Raw genomic sequence first — 21,967 nt, 5'->3', positions numbered from 1 at the left:
AAAAAAAAAGCACATCTATGAGTGAATTATTTATAGCTGCAAATGGTTGCATAATATCAACCTGGTATTTATTACTATGGGCCACGGGCCATGGCATAGAAATGTTTTATCTCACTTAGAAATATTTCTATTTGCTGCAACAATAGCCACTGTGTTGAGATGGGATTTGACCTGTGTCTTTGTCCATAAAACAACCCTATAAAATATGTAAACACGAATTCAATTTTCTTTAAGTCAAGAAAAGCAAAAATATGGCTGTCAGAACAAGAACAGCTTTCTGTGGGATATTCTAGTTAAATGAAAGCTATTCAACTTGAATCAATTGCTTTTCCATTCTCCAATACACAGCAGATTTATATTTCAGAAGGTTCTTGACAGAGAACAAAATGTTACTGAAATATCTCTTCCATTCCTTTTGTCCTACATAACATTCCACGGGCTGAACTCGAACAAGGGGCATATATTGGTCAGATTCTGTTCGCACTGTTTCTATTCTACTTTTGTCTTTGTTGCAAGTTTTCAGTTTTGACTCTCTCATGGCAAAAAACATTCCTAGCCACCTTTTGGCTGCATTACCATTAAAAAAAAAATTTTTTTAGGGGCGCCTGGGTGGCGCAGTCGGTTAAGCGTCCGACTTCAGCCAGGTCACGATCTCGCGGTCCGTGAGTGCGAGCCCCGCGTCGGGCTCTGGGCTGATGGCTCGGAGCCTGGACCCTGTGTCTGATTCTGTGTCTCCCTCTCTCTCTGCCCCTCGCCCGTTCATGCTCTGTCTCTCTCTGTCCCAAAAAAATAAATAAACGTTAAAAAACAAAATTTTTTTTTTTAATTTTTTAAACTTACATTTTTATTCTGTACCATGCTTAAGTGATGTAACTTTTTAAAATGGGCTACTTAAGTCAACGACAGACCGTCTCTTTATATCTGCTTATGTAAAAACTAGAAATCCAGGGAGAAAATCATTCCAATCCAACAACCCACACGTTTGTACGCAAAACCAATCGCTCGAGTATTTAAAAGCTAGGGAGACAGACTAGAGGCTAGCACGGACACGTCCATTCAAGATGAATTTATCCTCCGATGCCTCCACTCCAGGTAACCCCAGGACTATGCCTGGGGATTAACGCCAAGCTAGAAAGAATGGATCGGTGCCTGTTTTTGAGCATATCTGTGTAAAGACTCAAGACGAGCTCAAGAGGCGGCTGTGGGTCTGGAGTGACAGAAGGTATATAGCTGCAAGCTGATGGGGGAAGATATTCAACACTGTCCTAGCCATTTAATGACTAAGCCTGAGCCAGCTCAGAATCGGTCGGAAACAGATTTCAGACAATGGGAGAGAGCTAAAACACTGGTGCTCAGGGATGATGTCCGAGAGGAGGTCTCTGAAGCTGGGTGTCATCCTTTAGGGTGGCCCAGAATAAAATGGTGACGCATTATGCCTCCTGGCGAGCTCATATCTACTTTGAACGGCCAAGACACCAAGTCCCGTGGACTTCCAACGAAGATCTTGGGGCAAGAAGAGATGTCCACCAGCACTCTCTGTGACCTGTTAGAGAGAAACATTCTTAGCTACTCCAACACCAAGCAAAACTCCCCCGCCAGGCTCTATCACCTTGACTCCTAGGAAAAAGCTATAAAGAGACTGAGGAGGGGATGCCTAAAAGAGAGACGCCCTCTGTCATGTTTGCAAGACCACTCGTGAGGATTCCGCATACAAAATCTAGCTTCGGTACGGTCTCCAAGTGAATCACACTCGAGGTATTTCTGAAACCAACAGCACGGCCATCGGGCACCAAATTACTTCTGCAAAGAAGGAAAAGGCTTCATCACAGTGATTCTATACGCTCCTGGCACCAAGAGACGGATGACGATTTTTACTGCATGATTAACCTCTACAGGTCGTAGGACAGTAGATCCTCATCATGGAACTAATTCAATGTCCTGCGCTGGCTCTGTTCAGCCCAGGGCGGACAAATCTGAATCACAGGGGGCTGCGTGAGCTTCCTCCTACCCTCTCGGTGACGTCCCGCAGAAAGACAGTAGGCACCTTCGGGGACAGAAGTGATCTGAGTGCAAAGGCCCTCCATCCATTCTCAGAGAAGATGGCATCGGATTGAAGATTCCATATACGAGATCGGTTTGACTTCCTGACGTTTCTACCCTTGCCGACACAGTGCATTAAAGAAAACACAGCTCTAGAAGCTTAGCTTTAAAGGTCCAGTGGCTACAAAAGGAAACAGTACTCTCTGTCCATCAAGTTTAGGTTCAGGCACTGTAAAAACATCTAACATCTAAATTTACGATACAACGTCTTAGGATCAGGGCTGCATATATTCAAGGGCCCGGACTCTTCTAACTTCTCACCGCCGTCTCAAAACTGCTCTATCGGGCCGCATCAGTAAGCAAAGTTATGTCTTTTCAGACTACAAATTCAGGGACACAGCTGCATAAGTCCTGGGGTGTCTTGGCTGTGCAAGGTGACGGTAAACAGAGCTGAACTCCAAGTCCAGATGCCGGGGTCACGGCACAGCCCACATGGGCTCCGACCACCAGCACCCAGCACCTCGGTCGACCTCTCGCTTTCTGCTTCCTCCCCGGGAAACTGAGGATGATCGTCTCCACTCAAGGAGTCATTATGACGGTCCAGTGAAACGATTTACCCGAGGCGCCCCCGAATTCCGTGATAGGTGATTTACCAGCTGCAGCAGACCCCACGGGGCACACTAGCCACGGTGCGTGGTCCACATGATTGTGCTTTTTGTAAGGCTGTATTTAGTAAAACAGAGGCTCAGGCTGCAAAACATCCCCAAGACAAAAGGGTAGTTTTGACTAGTCCTACAAGAGAAACAGGAAAACACAGGACTTTTCATCCCGGTGAAGTCTTTGAACACCCTGCACGTTTAAAATGGAAAAGTTAAAAAAAGGAAATTGTTTCCTGAGCCTTCAGGGCAAAGAGTGAAAAGTGCACCGTTTAGAGACCGAAACCCTGAGATTAGTCAGGTCACCGAATGTTCTCTGCACAGCAGAATAGCAAACAGCTAGTGTTTGTTCATTTCCATAGATTACTAACCCTCTCTCCAGGACCTAAATAAGAAATGAGCTGCATCGTTCTGTTTGAAGAAGCCTCCTATACTACTGGTGAGACTTGTGCTTCAAAGTTGCCCTCATAAAGACTCCTTCATTTTTTTTTTAATTTTTTAATGTTTGTTTATTTTTGAGAGGGAGAGCGACACAGAGTGCTAGAGGGGGAGGGGCAGAGAGAGAAGGAGACACAGAATGTGAAGCAGGCTCCAGGCTCCAAGCTGTCAGCACAGAGCCGGATGCAGGGCTCGAACTCACGAACCGTGAGATCATGACCTGAGCCAAAGTCCAACACTTAACGGACTGAGCCACCCAAGGCACTCCAAAGACTCCTTCATTTTAACATTGCTTCTTCCTCCCCATTGGCCTATTCTGATCTCCAGGATGACAAAAATGGATCTGAAGCTTGGAGGGAGGGACAAAAAAGAAATGAGTCTCCCTCCCTAGTAAAATCAATTGATTTTATTGATTTTTAATTTTTTTTTAATTTTTACTTATTTATTTTTTTAACATTTATTTATTTTTTGAGAGGGAGAGACAGAGCACAAGCAAGGGGGGGGGGGGGGGGCAGAGAGACTGGAGACACAGAATCCGAAGCAGGCTCCAGGCTCTGAGCTGTCAGCACAGAGCGCGAGGCTGGGCTCGAACTCACAAACCACGAGTTTATGACCTGAGCCCAAGTGGGACGTTTAACCAACTGAGCCACCCAGGCACCCTATTGATTTTTTTTACATAGTAACTGTTCATTTGGAGGACATCGCAATGGGGGGAAAAATACAACCTGTTCCTTCTGAGGAGCAGCGAGAGATACAAAGTTACAAACGCTTCATTAGAACAGCAAAGCGTGGGGCGCCTGGGTGGCGCAGTCCCCGCGACGTCGGGCTCTGGGCTGATGGCTCAGAGCCTGGAGCCTGCTTCCGATTCTGTGTCTCCCTCTCTCTCTGCCCCTCCCCCGTTCATGCTCTGTCTCTCTCTGTCCCCAAAATAAATAAACGTTGGAAAAAAAAAATGTTAAAGAACAGCAAAGCGAAAATAAAACCGCAAGATTGGGCCTTCCATGCTGTCTCCACACTTCATTCAAACTCAAAAGAAAGCCAGGTTTTATGGAAGAAGATTTTTGAATCAATAACCAGATCATCTTTTCTCCTACCAATGAGACAATAACCTTGTCTTAAGGGCCTATGACCTCTTCTTATAAAAGGAAAAACAAAGAAACAAAACTGCTAATCTTATGAAAAGTGGCAGGTCAGAGGTCAGAGCACCAGATGCAGCAAAACGAAACATTGTTTTCCCAGCTCCTTCTATAAAGGCTGTCGCTCCCCGGCCCCCCCCCCCCCCACCAAAAACTGCAGCTTGGGGTCACAGTGGGCTGCAGGGACCAGGAAAGACCCAGAGGTGAACTGAACAGGAGCTGTGAAAAGAAAAAAGCAATCGAAACAAAATTCATCCAGAGTCTCTTCTGCACCCCCTTGGAACTTTCCAGAGCAAAGCAAGGTAAAAAGGGCTTTGGAGCACGTCCTTGTAGGGGCGCCCCATCACATGAGGCAGCCACGCTTCAGTTTCTATACCTTGTCCACATCTGTCAGGACCTCTGTCAGAAGTATACAGTCCCACACATCAATGGCCACAAATGACCTTCTACCCAGGAAGGGTGGCCTCACCCACGACCAGCAGGCAACTTCTGGATGAGCTCGTATGCAAGAGGGAGGAGGCGATGGCCATCTGGCCAGCCAACTCAAAGGGGCACAGATACCATGGGCAGACTGCTGTCCAACCCCATCACGGGTGGGCTACACAGAGGGTATGGGGTTCCCCAATCTGTGTGGTGCTCTACCTCAATTTGACCAATCTTGTTTAGGATTCCAGAACCACTGTCTTCCAGATAAAATCATCTCCTCCCCAGGAGCTTCCACCTGAGTTGGGAGACTGGGGTCACAAGAGGACTTAAGGCCAGAGAACAGGTGTTAGGGAGGCGAATCTCAAATTCATTCATTCATTCAACACCCGCTAGCTGTGTTTCTAAGAATCCTTACATCATCGAAATTCAATAGGAATTTTTTCAATACAAAGAAAGTTTTAAACGTTAAAAAAAAAAGCAATTTTTGCCTACGTTGATTTTCAATAATAATAGCGTTTTGTGTGGTGATCTGTGTAGTACGATGAAATTTAGATACACTGAACCAATCCAGCCTTCTATTCCACATAGTTTTTGTTCTGGAAAAGTCATCATCCGGTCTTTCTTGATTCTTTCTTTCTCCTTAGCACACACAGCCTTCTTACACGTTTTTGTCACCTTTATCACCCCTTGTTGTGATGGACAGAGCCACTCCAGCAAACTCTGTCCACAACTTTGTCCTCTAGACTCCATGCTGGTTCCACGGATAAGTAAGTCATGGTGTATCTTAACAGATGGAATCACATCCAGTTTGGATCCGAGAAACCCACATTATAGGGGAAATGCTTATATATTCATTGCAGGCCTGCGAGATCCCAAATGCCAAGAATTGGCGGGGGGGGGGGGGGGGCGGCCTTGCTGTCACCGAGCTGGGAAAGGGAAGGACAAAGTGTTATGAAAGGGCTGGGAGAACAGGGTGCTGGGAGCCCAGATTGTCAGCACATAACCTAGTCCCAGGGCTCCCTGGGGAAAAGACTCGGCTGAGACTTAGGAGTTTGGGGAACTTAGCCAGAAAGACAGGAGTGAGCAGGCAGAGGTCAAGGAAGGGGGCAGCATGGCTAAAAGCTGGGACACAGGAGAGAAAGGTGCTTCTAGGCAAGCAGTGCTGTGGGACTAAAAAGAAGTGAATGGAGGCAGCAGATGCGGGGGCTAGAGACGAGCGAGGTCCCCCAGCTTGCAGCGCCAGGCTACAGGCTCTGGACTCATCCCGAGCGCCTCGAACAACCAGGGAGGAGAGAAGGAAGACAGATGCAAACGGACCTCTAGTTGGGAGAAACGTGCATCTTGGCTCCAGAGAGTTAAACGGGTTGGACCAGCACAAGAGGACATCTAGAGAGGCCACATAGGGCATATATCACATCCCCGCCGAGCCACCAGCCCAAGTTCAGACCTTGAGACCAGACTTCCCAAAGCTCGATACCCAGAAAACCATTTGCAGCCACCTGCCTCAAGAGCTGTCTCCCGGGAAGAGTGGAAACAGGAAGGAAGCAGGGGAGCAGGGAGCCTCTCTAGTCTCCGGTGGACGAAAATCAGCCCTCTGACCAATGAGCCCCCTCCTCAGCACGGGGGCCTGTCGGCTAAATGAGCAAAAGGTTTGAAGAACCCCAACCCAGGATCTTTGATAATGGCTCCGTTTCGCCAGGCCCAAAACTCCCGACTGACAGCTCAGGCCCGAGGGAGGGAACACAGTTCCCAGCAGTGCCGCTGGCCGGGCAGTGCACGACATGAGCTCCCCTTCCCGGTGGCCCTGGGTTTGATCACAGAAGAGACGAGAGATGTCATATAAAAACTTGAACTTCCACACAAAGCAAAGTACTTCGATGGAAGGAAAAGAAAAGCAGACTGCAAAGATGGCCACAGAGGAAGGACCGACATCTACAACACATGAAGAGTTCATACACAGATTAGAAAACACCAAGACTGGGGCGCCTGGGTGGCTCAGTCGGTTGGGCGTCCGACTTCGGCTCAGGTCATGATCTCACGGTCCGTGGGTTCGAGCCCCGCATCGGGCTCTGTGCTGACAGCTCAGAGCCTGGAGCCTGTTTCGGATTCTGTGTCTCCCTCTCTCTCTGACCCTCCCCCATTTATGCTCTGTCTCAAAGATAAATAAACGTTAAAAAAAAGAAAGAAAGGAAACACCAAGACTTCCACTGGTTAACTGTGTAAAAGGAAATTAGTAAATTAACATATATGGAAATGAGTACAGAAACATGCTACCTCTGAGAGGGACCGAAGGAATACGAAGTTCAAAACCAAGAAGCCTGCTGAAGTATCCAAAAAAGAGCAGGTCCCACAGAAAATGAAATTGGAGCAAGACACATTCCTGTATCGTTAGTAACAATGCACACTGGTCCAGGCCTTCTAGAAAGCAACTCAGAGCCTCTCCCCCCAACGAAGGTAGTTTACCTTCTGATGCGACTGCATCCCAAGTAACTACGTATGTGTACAAAGATATGCACAGCTGCTTTATAACAGTAAATAACTAGAAACAACGCGAATGTCCACACATAATATGGAACTTCAATTAAGATAAAACAACTTGACAGAGTAGCACACGATCCTTGCCAGGGATCACTGCAAAGTGTAGGTTACGAATGAGAATGTTTACGCTACATGAGAACAAAAGCAAAGCGGAGAGAAGTTATGTGTTAAATATGATCCAGAACGAGAAAACAACACATTGAGGTGAGGATGATTTATGAACTGGTGGGATAAAAGGGAACTTGTGCTTTTATTGGTTTTCTTTTATTGGTCCGACGTATATAGGCAACGGATGTTTAAAACGTGGTATTTCTATCAATAATCACGAAGGAGCAAACGCCCTCCTCTGTGGAGCAGATCAAGCCGTGGGGAACATCTGCCTGAACTGGGGTACTCAGACCTTCCCACGTTTTAAAGGCCTGTGTGGGTTTCAAATCCTGACCACGAGGGGGGCTCGGAGGGGCTCCTGCTAGCCCGAGTACCTCCAAACACACAGCCCTTCCCTTTGCTTCCATTTCCCCCACCCCAAGTTATTAAATTCTATGCCTTCCTCTTCTTTCTTTTCATTATGCATGGAGATGCTACCATATGAAATGTATGTGGGAAAATGCTCGTTGGATCCTTCCAACAATCCTGTAAGATAGATGGCATCGTCTTACATGCCCCTTTCACAGATGAGGGCACTGAGGATCACAGATTTAAGCAATGTGGCCTGGCCCCCACCCCTAAGGAGCCAGAGCCCGAACTCAAATCTCAACCTCCCTTTTGCCAAAGCCCTCGCTTGCAACCACCCCAAGAACTCTTTCTTCCCTGCCTCTCTGCCTGGGTAACAAACCAAACTACCCAAGGCTCTGCTGCGTCCCCTCTTGTCTTTGTTCTCGCTGCCTAAAGAAACTGGTTAAACTGTAACGAATCCAGAGGTATCCTATGAACTGCTTATAAATTAACCAGTAAGATAAGGTAATGCGGCCCACACTGATTGGGAAAGCTGATGCACAACAGAAAAGGAATTACCTTCAGACACAAGCCTGCACGTGCGGGTAAAAACCAAAGGACATCCAAAGGAGTTCTACTCGCAAATCAAGAGCAGACTATGACCCTTGACATTACTGCAGAGAGAGCGGAGTTTTCTGCGCTCTGCCTGCAGAAACCAATTCCACAATCAGCTGAAAGTTTCTTTCTGCTCACAACGCAGCCCCCACTCCAGAAGCGGGGAAGCAGGAACAGTAAAAAGGAACAGAGGAAGTATCAAGGTATGCAACTAACATAGATAGGGTGACAAATGGTCGTAGGCACCACGTATGACTCATTCTATAAATAATGACGCGATAATCGCTAAAGATGTAAATTCTAATTAAATCCGAAACCTAACAAAGTCAAACAACAGCAAATGATGTTTGACAGAGCAAAGGTCTTAGGGGAGCCAAGAGGAAGAATTACAATGAAATCTATGCGGGGAACTGCCCAGCGTTAGAGAAGGGACCTGAGCCATCAGGTTGTTCACCACCCTGCTTACTGCAGATGGGGAAACTGAGGCCCAGCAAGGTAGATTGAGCATCCCAAGTCACCTTGGGGCAGGTCAGGAAACAGCGGCAACTCGGTCCCCTAACTAGCGGTCCTTCTGCCTTTCCCCGTACCACACGCACCCTGCCTTAGACTGGAAAGCCATTCCATTTCAAATCACATTTTGGAAAGAGCATTAAGCATTCTGTAAATATTAAGTTCCTTTTTAATAATTTTCAAACGCACAGGGGCACATTTTGAAAAGGGGCCTGGTTTTGATTTCTTTTGGGAAACTGCACACCGCTCGGCGTCTAACCTCGTATTGAGTGAAATATTAACAGGCCATATAATGGTTTCAGTGTTCCTTCAGCAAAGCTAAACAGAATTCAAAAAAAACATATCCCCCAGGCCTACAGTGGAGTTTCTGGAGCACACATTAAACTCCACGCTCTGCTCTACAAGCCCATCACTGTTAAGTAACTCATCAGAAAATAAAGAGGGAATTACCAAAGGGGAATTGCCAAGCAATTAGTTCTCTGAAGCAGATGACATACTAGTGCTGGAGGGAGGAGCTTCTCGGTTAGTCATATGTCAGCGTCAGAGCCTCCTAATCTGTAAATAAAAATGCATCACGTATGATTACAGCTGGGATGTGGGCTGGGGCTGCCAGGCGAGTGCACGGATAGTAAATCCCAAGTCCTCTGCATTCCGTGCATCTATAAAGCGAGAGACATTGCCTCTCAAGGCATTTTTTTTTTTTTTTAAGTCCTGTAATTTTCATTCAACGTAAGAAAGACAGACCGGTCTCCCCTAAGCGGGCTAAGACAAAAGTGATCTTTATCCTTTCTCTATCCTTCTGACGTGGGTCAGTTAAGATTCATCCACCTGTCCAGATGAGGGGGAAAAAATGAGAGATTGGGAGGGGCGCGGACAGGAGGGGACAGGAGACCCGGGGCTTCCTGACGGCCACCCGGACGAAAGCATGACCTCCTTTCACCGCCCGTTTTGCTCTTAGAGCTTACATCCAGTGCCAGCCCACCACCTAGCAAACTGCAGAGATGAATACTTTGTATCTGCCAAATCTTGCAAGCTGAGCCATGACCCAGGGAAGCTTTGGGAAGAGTCAAAAGTTCATCGTCTCACTGGGACTCTTGACGCTGAACCGCATTTGAAGCCCAGCTCAAGCCAATCCCCTGCGACACAGATAAGCCTGGTGCCACTGCCATCGCTCTTTTCAATTAATAATTATTCAAAGTGCGTAGGAACTTCAGGGAGGTATGAGGACGAGTGAAAAAAAAAACACAGTAACACCTCCAGGATGGCCTGGGGGCAACACTGAGCTGACAGGCCAGCATCCAAACATCCAAATGGAAGGCTCAGCACGCAGGAACCCTTCCCTGACCTGGACCTCGCGGAAGATGCTACAGCCCTATCGTGATTTTTTAAATATTAAAGAGACGCCCTCCCTTCTAGACTCAACTGTAAGCTTCTTACACACAGGGCTCAGGGCTTAAGAGTCAATGCATGGCTGCAGTTAAGAGTACAGGGTGGGGGGCGCCTGGGTGGCTCAGTCGGTTAAGCATCCGAGTCTTGATCTCAGTTCAGGTCATGATCTCACAGTTCGTGGGATCGAGCCCTGCATTGGGCTCTGTGCTAACAGCAAGCAGTCTGCTTGGGATAGTCTCTCCCTCCCCCACCCTCTCTCCCTCTGTCTCTGTCGCACTCCCTGGCTTGCGCTGTCTCAAAATAAATCAATAAACTTAAAAACAAACAAAAAAAGAAGAAGACAGGGTGGAATCCAAGCATGACTTCACCACTTAACAGCTAATCAACCCTGGGCAGGTTACTTCTCCTCTCGGTGCCTTGATTTCCTCATTCACATAATGGATAATAACAGTACCTACCTCCAAGGACTGCAGTAAGGATGAGATGAGTTCATACACAGTAAGTGGGAACGGCTCACCATCTCTGTATTTCTTTCAGAGCCCAGCTGGCATAATGCCTGTCACATATTAGATGCTCATTAAAGATGTGCAGACAGAATGATCTGCCCCTGAAGTGGTTTTCTCCAGCCCTCTCACTCCGGTCCTAACCTTCTTGTCTTTTATGGAAGGTAGGAAACTCACTGCCTCATTGTGAGCTAGTCTGGGGAATAGAGACAACCCATCTAAATAACTCAGGTCAAAGAAAAACATCTTGAATGATCCTCTAGTCTTCTCTAATTATATTAAAACCGACTGCCCACTAACAGAACTGCAACCAGATCATCTCCGGCCATGTCTTCTTAGCATCTTTTCATCCCGGAGTCAAAGCTCACTCGCTCTGTCTTTCTTCATTTTCTATAAAGTATAAATGGGAAGCCAAATTGCTCAGAAAGCTGTGCCTTGCATGCGTGCGTGCATGTGTGTGTGTGTGTGTGTGTGTGTGTGTGTGTCACATTTAGAAGAGTCCACATAAAGCCTCCCGGAAAGCCTTGAAAGTTACAAAACACACCCATATTAATGTGATTTATCAAACCAAGTACAGTAGATGACTTTCCACAGGTGAACAAGTGCTCCAGAGCTGGGTGGATGGAGCAATGTGGTTTCCGCCTATCACATGAGATGAATAAATAAATCAACGGTGGGAAAGATCAAAAGAAATGCTGGAATTGTTCTTAGTACGTACAGGGCTTCACTGAAAATCTTAATAAAACTGTTTAGAGGAAAATAGAAGGGTCGTTTGTTTAAATGAAAAGAGATGCCGCGTGCACTGAATTTCAAAAGCGGCATTCATTGTCATACACACATGAGATTTAGCTAAAATTAGCTCAGGTTTCTCTCTCTCTCTTTCCTTTCTTCCTTCCCTCTTTCTTTCCTTCCTTCCTTCCTTCTTCCCCTCCTTCCCCTTCCTTTCCTTCCCTCCCTCCCCTTCCCTCCCTCCCTCCTTCCTTCCTTCCTTTCTTAAGGTCTTAAAGGAAGAAAGGTTTGAACATGATTTCATTGAGCTGCAGTTCAGTCCTCGGCAAGGCTTCTGAGATTCCAGGGAGAGGACCCTGTTATCCCCCCAAGGCGCCCTCCAGCCTGTCACCAGCCTTCCCTTCCCCTCGGTTTCAAGGCCAAGCGCCCGAAGGCCGTGCCGCACCCACGTGCCGCTGCCTCCTGCCTCTTCCCACGTGCACTTCACGCCTGCTGACTGCAGCCCTGAAACACGGTCCTCCTCGCTTCCTGCCTGGCGAACTTCCTGCCGGCGCGAGAACTCCCGATCGCAAAGTCGGCTCTGCGGCTCCTCCAAGCTTCTCTCCAGACCCGACCTCTCCCCGCAATTTTACCCCCGCCCTGTCTACAATGCAGACGCCCCCCCCTGCACCTGGGCTTCAGCCACAATGGCCTCGTCAGTGACGTCCCAGGCACTTGCACGGGTCTTCCTCTGCTTCCGCCGCCTCTCCCCACAGAAATGCTGGCCAGCCTTCAAGAGCTGAACTCGGACGACGAGCCCTCCTCCTCCCGGTCTTTCCTCGCCATCCCACTCGGCGTCACTGTGAACTCCTTCCATATCAGAACGTAACCCCGGTAAGGGCAAGACACCCCATTCTGCTTTCGTTAGGTCTTGCCGGGCATTTCTCCTCGCCCCTACCTGACCACGAAGAAGGCAACCTCGTTCTGGGAGCTCTTACTCGTTTTCATTCCCACAGCACCGAGTAGTAGTTTAAAAAAAGATGCAGTGAATGAATGAATGAATCATTTCTTTACACAGAGAGCGCCTGGGAACCAGCGAGGTCATAACCAGCCGTATCACATACACAAAGGAAGCAGAACCAGAAATACTTGCAGCCTAGGTTTTAATTAAAAAACAAAAACAACTTAATGAATATAACAGAATACCGCACGAACGGTACTGTGCCCCTTCTTGGGTTCAGCCATCAATTGTGAGGATTATAAAGGGGCCGTTTTTTATGCAAAATGTTTAGATAATGCTTCTAAGCTTCCTTTCAATGCAATCACAGAAAATGTCAGCCGCTTAAAACTCAAGGTGACTCTGCACTATGTTGGTAATACAATACGTACTCATAAGACACTTGGACTCGCTTAATATACTATAAAAACCTCGGTGTCTTCTCAGCTGCACATACTGACCAAGAGCTAGGACTTTCTGATGCCCATTTTTTTTTTCCACAATAAAATTCTCTTGTAAACATAGCACGTTAAAAAAAATAATGTGCGTGTGTTTTAACCACGAATGCAATCAAACTACTTCTCCCCAAAACTTGAAGGTGAGGATTCTCTGCCTAGCATATCAAATGATAATACCCCAAAGAGATAAAGCAGTGGTGAGGCATCTTACCCCTTTCCATGCAGCTGACACCTGCAGACCTTAAGAGGCTTAGCTTTTGCACGTAACTCTGGGGGGGGGGGGGGGCGGGGGGGGTGGGTATTCTATTATTCTATTTCGTTTGAAACAACCCCTCCCTGGACCGCAGCCAATAAAATGTAAAGGACCCCGTTCGTATTTCTCAAGGATACAGTGTTTGGGATAACTGCCTCCCTCCTCTGCCCCATCCCCCAAGAGGACCTTACTGACGACCCTTTCTGCAACTCAGGTTTTCGTTCATTTTTACTCAGACCACAAATCGCTTCATCTGTGCACGCAACTTCTCAGTTCACCCTGCGACAATATAAAAACAATACGTGTGAATTCTATCGCAGCAACAGGGTGGGGCTGACACAAAATTCAGAAAAATAAATAAAAGGCTCGTTTGCTTTGCAAAGCTGCAAATGTCTACAGCGTTGGTCCAAAGATCAAGGTACAAGTGTATTTACTTGTTCCTAGTCATGTACGGTCCAGGAGCAACCATCAGAAAACAAGAACATTACAATCATCCTGTCGAGAGAAAAGTTACACTATCACAAAGATAAAACTTATGTGCAGAGCTCGCTTCGGCAGCACGTATGCAAAGATAACTTAGGTTCACAGATCACAAACCATAAGCTAGGCACTATCCTACCCAGCAAATGCGTATTTCATTCCATTCTTACAGCAGCCCTAGAAAACAGTTCTAATCTTATCTCCACCTTATACACGAAGACACTGAGGCACAGAAAGGTTCTAGGGCTTTCCAGGACACAATGGCAGTTCCACAGGCAGGCAGGCTGCTTCTGGAGCTGGTGCTCTCATCCCAGATGCCACGGAATTTATCCGCAGCTTAAAAACTGGATCTTAGGTGTAGAGGGGGGAGCTCTTTATTTAAAGAAAACTGGTGAATCATTTTCTTTTCTAATTATTTTTAACGTTTATTTATTTTTGAGACAGAGAGAGAGAGAGAGAGAGACACAGAGCGTGAGCAGGGAAGGGGCAGAGAGAGAGGGAGACACAGAATCCGAAGCAGGCTCCGGGGTCCGAGCTGTCAGCACAGAGCCCGACGCGGGGCTCGACCTCACAAACTGTGAGATCATGACCTGAGCCCAAGTCGGGCACTTAACCGACAAAGCCACCCAGGTGCTCCTGGTGAATCATTTTTAAAATGAACATTTTGGTAAAGCAAATATCCGCCTCCTAACAAATCAGTTGCACATCCAGATTTGGATACGTGAGGTATACAGGAACAACAGACCCGCGTCCTGCCTGGTAAGCAAATGGCACGTGACCGGGAAGAGCTGCCCAGAGACCACCTCGTCCAGAAGTTCTCACACATGCAGAGCATCACTATGATTCCGAGAGACCATTAAGGTTCATTTGGATTCAGGAGGTGGAGCCCCAATCCTTCCCCCCCCCCCCCTTTTTAAACCCTCCAGGTGATTCCGTTGCGCAGCCAGGCTTGGGAACCTCTGAAAGAGTCCAGCAGGACTGTTCCCAAAGTAAACAGAAAGAGGAGATCTATGTCATAATCTCCTTTGGTTGCACCCACCAGTGCTCTCAAAGCCCTCTTGCCCCAACTTCTGTCTAACTTCCACGTCTCCCGATTTTATTTAGGCAGGATCCTCTTGTCCTCTCTTCAATACAGAACCATGAGTCATCAACGCTGTTTACACCCTGTGTCGGCATGACTCTCCAGGCCAGAAAAATTTACTGTACGTGAGGCAATCAGGAAGTTGTAAAATCCAAACAGACACAAAGAAATTCAAGATTCGACAAATCCTGGCTGCCGCTGAACAAATGGGCCTCTGTCTCCCCACACCTGAATCGCTGTGCCACGAAAACCGTGACTTAAGGTAACAGTTGGGTAGAAAAACAGTCTCGCCGCATTATGTAAAGGGGACAACAAAGACGATGGGACTCAAGCCTACCACACAACGGTCAACCAGCTCCAACTCAAACGTGGACTTCTTCAGGAACCACATAAATTAAACCAACAGGAGAGATATTGAAGCCAAGTTTTTAAAAACTCTCGTGGCAATTTCTCAACCTCCCTCTGGATCTAGTGTGCAAAGGCAATTATGGCAAACAGTCTACAGCGTGCAAAAGCGTGGGTACTAGGTGACTTTCCGGGTCAGACCTTATCCTCAGATGGTACCTAGATGAGCATAGCAAAAACTCTCACCTGACACGGGATGCACTTCCCTTGAGTGGCCGTGGAGCAGGAGACGGTCTTACAAGGATGACACACAGATTCCCAGCTTGCACCGACCGGCCTGGCGACTTTCTGCACGATGCTCCTGCGGTGGTCGAGGGGGTGCGGGAGAAGAAATCCACAATGAGAAGCAGAACAGACGGCTTCAAAAAAAAAACAGTTCCACCTTAAACTGTCTGTACACCGAAACCCAGACCCTCAAGGACATCAAATGTTTGCATGTTCGTGTTATGGAAACTACGGTTACCAGCCAGTCCAAAAGGCAGGTCTGGTTTTATCCAACAGGGCTCGGAGGGAGGCCAACCCACAAAAAGGTCATCCCTTCAATCAAATTAAGAGCTTGGTCGCCCCATTTGAGCCACGAACTGGCATTCTTTTCTCTAATGATCCTAACCAATCATCTGATAAACACATGCTGGTCATCACAGCGATAACTGGTGAAATGGGCATGAACTGAATAGTAATCGAGCCAAAGTCTAATTTTAATATGGCATATATTACTATCAACATGCAACTAGAACGGCAGTCATGGGACAGCACAGTCATCAGCATACTGGTCTAATGGGATAGAAAAATGTATCAAGTGCAGAAAACACTGTAAAAGTATGCAGTGTTCCGCGAGACTTTCCGCTGAACTTGAAATTATTTACTTATTGACTATAGGTCTATTTCATTTTCACGTTGCCACAATGCCTTGCGCATGGTTAAGTAAAAATTAATCCACCGTATAATGAATGAGTGAATGTGTGAATGGATGAATGAAAGAATGAATGAATCTTCCATATACCTTTCCATCAGGGAGCCTGGTGCTTGTAGTTTTTGTGAGGTAAAGACCTAAGCATAGAAATGGAAGAAGTTGAGGACTTGATCTGCTCACAGAGTTTTCAGCCCTATGAAAATACTGTTCTCAAATACTGATCATCCCCAATGGTCCACATTAAGTAGAAAGAATCAGTAGCACAGTTGTAAACTAACCCCCAAACTGGTCATTGCTGGGCAGACTTTCCCTCTCTGATTAGCTGTTTGGGCTAATTTTAAATTTAGTTTGGGTTTCCTAAGCCCACGCCAGGTAACAGAAGTAGGGAGAAAGCCCAGGATTATATTGGATGTCAGAAAGAAACTATTCTGGAGTTATGAATACAATCTCCAACGTGAATAATCCGTAAACAGGTAAATGAGCCAATTATCCTTGGATGGCAACACATCTCGGTAGCCATGACTATTCTCATCCACACACACTCACTATTTTTAAGAGGACGGCCCAGCTGGAAAGGAAACTAATCTCGATCGCTTTCCAACACGTTTCAAAGTAACGAACAGTAGCCAAAGCGTTCTTCCTTCTAACGAGGCCGTTCACCAAGTATTTATTTAAGCGTCTATTGCATGCCCCGGACTAATAATGCAAAAGAAGTTTTCTAGCCGTTGGTTTCTCCACACGTAATCCGTGAGTGCAGAGAAAGTAGGTAAACTGTTCTAGATTCCTGTATCTTTGAAATCCTTACAAGACTCCACCTAAGTCTGTCCCTCCACCAAGAAGCCTGCTGCGTGACACATATAAATGGTGGCCAAGTTAAAGAGAAGCTCACCAAATTCGATTTCCTCTTACACAGTACCTGCTTTCTTGTTTCTTTCTAGTAACCTCTCAAATGAAGCATCAACCTACTGGATAATCATTTCTGAGCAAGACGCAGGCACCGTGGATTTGCAGAGAGCACTCGCTTGACGAGCTAACAGTGAGTGTTTGCTGGTGTATCTGTGTGTGTGCACAGTCCTATTTACATATCACCCGGCAGATAAGGTTTTATAGAGTCCAAATTACAGTCTCCTCCTATTCTGCTGAAGTGCACAGAACAGTCAAACATGATGCAAAGGCTGTAAAATATTAATTTACCCTCACACTGGTATGCCTACTTCTTTCCCAGGTATTTGTGGTGCTGCACCAGTTAGAGTAATTAACAGAGTTAACATAACTTGCTGTTCCCTCAGAGGGAAGAAAACACAAACAACAGCGAGGCAGGGTGGATTCACTGCAAAAACATACAAACAAGATACAAAAAATAATAAATAAAGAAATAACCTATAGCATGTTTTCTACAACACACACACTAAAAATAGAACCCTTCGTATTTCAAAAGCACAGCAGAACCACCTAACACAGTTCCGTGAATAGCGGAAGACTGCTAAGAAAGATGGCCTGAATAAAACTGATGTGATAGTAAAGAAGAAATAATATATAAATAAATAAGAGTTCCTCTTAGCCTGAATCAAAAGAGCATGATCAGGGGAACCTCTGCCCCCTGAAGTCTCAAATTCTGATTACACTACAATGAATTTTCTGACAAGTCATTTTCAGGTAGGATATATCATTTTTGCTTGCATTATGGCAATTACCACTGCATTTTCATTACTCCGCAAATGATATGCATTAAAAGTTATAGAAAAATCAATGAGACGTTTCTGCTAACATCGAACGTATCAAAGAAAATACAATGCTTGTCGCTCTTTTGTCTGCGATAGTTCTAAACATGTTTTAGTACATTTGGGATGCTAATCTGCACTACAAACATTGATAATACACTAGCCTGACAAGTTCATGTCTATCAGGCTTACAAAACATATTACTACACTGATAAAGACAACAATACATCATTTATGAAACAGGGATAAAATTTTACAAACTGCCTCCACAAATAAAGATTATTTACCTAAAATCTTTTTCTTATACATATTTCTTCAAAACCCTGATCCAATTACAACTCTTTCAGCCAACATTTAAAAATATTCTCCAGGGGGGCGCCTGGGTGGCGCAGTCGGTTAAGCGTCCGACTTCAGCCAGGTCACGATCTCGCGGTCCGGGAGTTCGAGCCCCGCGTCGGGCTCTGGGCTGATGGCTCGGAGCCTGGAGCCTGTTTCCGATTCTGTGTTTCCCTCTCTCTCTGCCCCTCCCCCGTTCACGCTCTGTCTCTCTCTGTCCCAAAAATAAATAAACGTTGAAAAAAAAAAAAATTCTCCAGGGGCACCAGGGTGGCTCAGCTGGCAACGGGTCGGACTACGGGTTTCAGCTCATGTCATTATCCCACGCTTCCTGGGTTCAACCCCCGCATCGGTCTCCACACTGTCAGTGCGCAGCCTGCTTGGAATTCTCTCTCTCTCCTTCTCTCACTGCCCCTCCTCTGCTTGTGCTCTCTCCCTCTGTCTCTCTTTCTCTCCCTCTCTCTCAAAATAAATAAATAAACTTTAAAAAAATTTAATTCTCTAAATCAGCAATCAGCATGCTCACTATTATATCATCCCTTAAAGAAATTTTGAATGAGCATTTCATTGAACTGAATTCGAGGAAACTAAAATGTGAACAGCAGAATTGCGGACTGCAAAATTCATTCTTAAAAATGAGCAGTCCTGTGGGTAATGCCCTAGGACAGAAATTATGATCTCTGCTGAGATTTCCACAATTCATTTATTTTCAATGCTTTTAACAAAATAAGGAGGGCCTGCTTCTGGTAACCTTGAAAGTATGACCGGAATTAAATCCATTCTTTGAAGCAGTTAAGCTTGTACATATCTGAATCTCTCACAGAAGCCAATCATTCAAATTACTGAATAACTCTGAAAAGAAAAAGCAATGGAAATCAAATTAGTTAGGGCCACCCCAAAAATGATACCCTGTCTCTCGCCCTATGCCCCATCACATACGCAAGATTTTTAAGTTGTTCAGAGTCTAAACCATGTTGTTACGTACACACAACTGTAGTTGAAAGAATTAACATTCACCCCTACACTCATTTCCAGGGTTTTCATAAAATATGTTTATTGACTAACTTCTCCCAGGAAACAAAATGAGCCGCTGTTACAGTGTGTTAGTAATCAGCCAACTGTCATTCAAGGTAACTGCAAAAGTAAAATCCACTTGACATTTCAGAGTGGAAATAAATAAATAAATAAAGGCATATTACACAAAAGGAATGTTAAGTCCTTATACTCTACAATGACAATAAATACTGGACTCACTGAAATGTGTTTACGAATGTTTCACTGCTCTCATAAGGCTGGCCTTGCCCAAGACTCACAGCCATTGAAATGTAAGGCCATCTACAGGCACTTGATATATAATCTGGTGGTTAAAGAGTTTGTCTTGCATCTTTCTTCAAGACCGAAAGACAATTCAGAGGCCCGGGAGCCTAGCTATAATATTTCCGACAAAGTATCACTTCTGCTACCCAAACCCTCTTAAAACGAAATCCAGACAGGAAAATATTGACTTTCACAGTTCCCAATCAAGCAACATTTTTCATACTTATTTTAGCATTCAAAAATGCATTCACATTTTACTGCAAGTGAAGAGATCTTCTGTATGCTGCAAATATAACCTAGGACCTCCAAAGCATGTAAAACTCAAACTTCTGGACCTTATTTCATATCCTTGCTTCCCATCTATTTACAGCCTAGAAAAAAAATAGCTCCTTTTAACTTAACCACAGCAACGCTTGATCTGAACAGGCCACAATCAAGTTACCCAGGGCATAAACCCACTAAACGGAGAGAGAGCCGTAAAGCAACCCCCCCCCCCCCCCCCCGGGGAAATGAATCCTACCCCAGGGGAAAGTAAGGGTTTACCAATTTAGCTATGGGGCTGTAAAACTCTAAACCCACTGGCAGGATCACAACCAAATCAAGACACTATTATTCTCAATTACGTTTTCTTCCAAATAGCAGGGTTATTAAAATACTCCCGCTTAGGTGGGTTTCCTGAGGAACGGAAAGCTTCAGCAACCAAAGCTACTTTTCTTTCCTTTTTTTCTGTTATTCTTCTCTGCCTAGCGGACTTAATGAGGTAGTGTCCTAATGCAAAGAGTAAACTACTGCTCTCTGAATTATTAAACGCTCATTAAATTATACCTCAAAATACAGTACAAGCTGTTTATTGTGCAAAAGCACCACCCGTGGTCAGTCTACTAGCTACAGGCCTGTATCGTCTCTCACCGGAGAGAAAAACCTTTGAACTTACTACCACAGATGTAAAAGATGCTGGATGGCTAAGAGGTCCAAATTAAAAATGTATACATTCAAAAAAAAAAATGCATCCATTCAGAATGGCTCCGGCAGTCAGTACCATTTCTTGTTATTATAATGGCTCTTCTAACAGTAAACTTCTGAAATGTGACAATGTGGATATGCTTCCTAAATCAATCACTTGTGCAGAGTTAAATCCTTCAGAAAACCAGTCCTGTAGGTGCTTTCACACCTGAAGGGGTTAAGGGCCCGCAAGGCCAAAGGCACCAGACTGCAAAAGAAATGTCGCTTTAGAAACTCTGGAAGGTTTCTCACAAGTACCAAATACTTGTTGATCTGTTCACAATAAACATCAGCAGGAGTGCCAGGTTCCTTTCACTGTCTGGGGAGATGCATTTCCATCCTGCACCGGGCAAGAACAGCTTGTTGGTCTCCTTTATAAAAGTTGAGTAGCTTAGAAGCCTCATTCAGGGTCGCCCGTCCAAAGGACTGAAAGCAGCAGCAACTGAAATAGTGAAGCCTCTCCTCTGACTTGAGCAGCACAAATACTGGGCATAAAACACTTGGAGTATAGTCCAGGCACAAGACAAACCCACCTGAATGGACGAGGAACACTGTCTGTTGCCATGGCAGCCCGATCTAATTACAGGAGTGATCAGGGCCGGAGTAAGTGCAGGGAAAACCTATACCGCTGACACGTATCTACATGATGAGAAAGACAGGCGGGCGGGAGGTTCAGGGGAGCCCTTCAACCTCTTGCCGGTCCTAGAAAGTGGCTTTCAAGCCCATTTGTCTGCGGAGCTGCTAAAATATTGACTGATGCATGCACAGTTGGAGGGCAATCAGAGGAGATTAAATGCCACAGCATTAGCTCTTGTGGTGCAATCCCCTTCCAAGAGTTCATGTGCAGGATTTTCTCAACCTTCTCTTGGGTGGTTTCCTCAAACATAGGCTTCATGCCACACTCAAAAAAAAAAAAAAAAAAAAAAAAAAAAAAAAAAAAAGCCCAAGTATCAAACTACAAATACACCACAGGGTGGGCTTAACGGGGGCTTCTAGGAACTGCAGGGCTCCTTCCAAACAGAAAAGGCTTAACCAACACCGTTGGAAAAGTAACGAGCTGTGCCTAAAAATAACCATCAAGTAACTACCCACTGCTCTGTACGATATGTAACGACAATGTTTAAATATTAAGAACAGCCTGCATTACAAAACACAAATGTCATTGAGATGTGACTACTAGATTGCCAAAGGAGGAACTTATTTGCATATACACATTCCCGTGCACGTAGGAAAGGATGTGCAGGGCGTATGCCACTCTAAGCCAGTAGTTTTTATTCTGTGGGCGCAATAGGGTCTTCCAATTTTTGCTAATTGTATCTTGTGGCTCGCACAGGGAAGCTCAGAATCTCTTCGGGGACGGCACCAGTTTGGAGGAGTCCCTACTGCACAGCATACGGTAAACAAAATAAAAATAGCTTGCCGTTCTCGTTAGCCACATCGCGCATTATATAACCAGCTTCCGACTGGCTTTTTTTTTTTTTCCTTTGCCCTTACTACTCTTCAGCAATTTCTCAATCTCCCGAAGTATTTATATTACCCTCTTATCTGCAAGATTATATACTAAGAAAGCAAAACAAAACAGAACGGCCACGGGGTTGAACCGGACCCCA

General features: G+C 45.6%; 1 protein-coding gene across 8 annotated transcripts in view; it reads right to left on the bottom strand.

Moving 5' to 3' along the window:
• Window positions 1–21,967, bottom strand: part of ATXN1 (ataxin 1) — a 427,925-nt gene that overhangs the window by 400,377 nt on the left and 5,581 nt on the right. For 6 of the 8 annotated variants that reach the window (XM_040460439.1, XM_040460441.1, XM_040460436.1 and 3 more), the window contains exon 2: window positions 15,255–15,369. The gene's annotated coding sequence lies outside the window, so the exon portion shown is untranslated. Of the gene's footprint in view, window positions 1–15,254; window positions 15,428–16,071; window positions 16,119–21,967 lie in introns of all 8 variants that reach the window. The other 2 variants (XM_040460438.1, XM_040460442.1) reach the window with 2 other exon arrangements.

The sequence above is a fragment of the Herpailurus yagouaroundi genome, unplaced genomic scaffold (genome assembly GCF_014898765.1).
Source record: "Herpailurus yagouaroundi ecotype Mexico unplaced genomic scaffold, PumYag 250, whole genome shotgun sequence".
In the NCBI taxonomy this organism is placed as follows: Eukaryota; Metazoa; Chordata; class Mammalia; order Carnivora; family Felidae; genus Herpailurus; species Herpailurus yagouaroundi.
The sequence above is the reverse complement of the archived record's forward strand: the minus strand, read 5'-3'. Positions and strand labels throughout refer to the sequence as shown.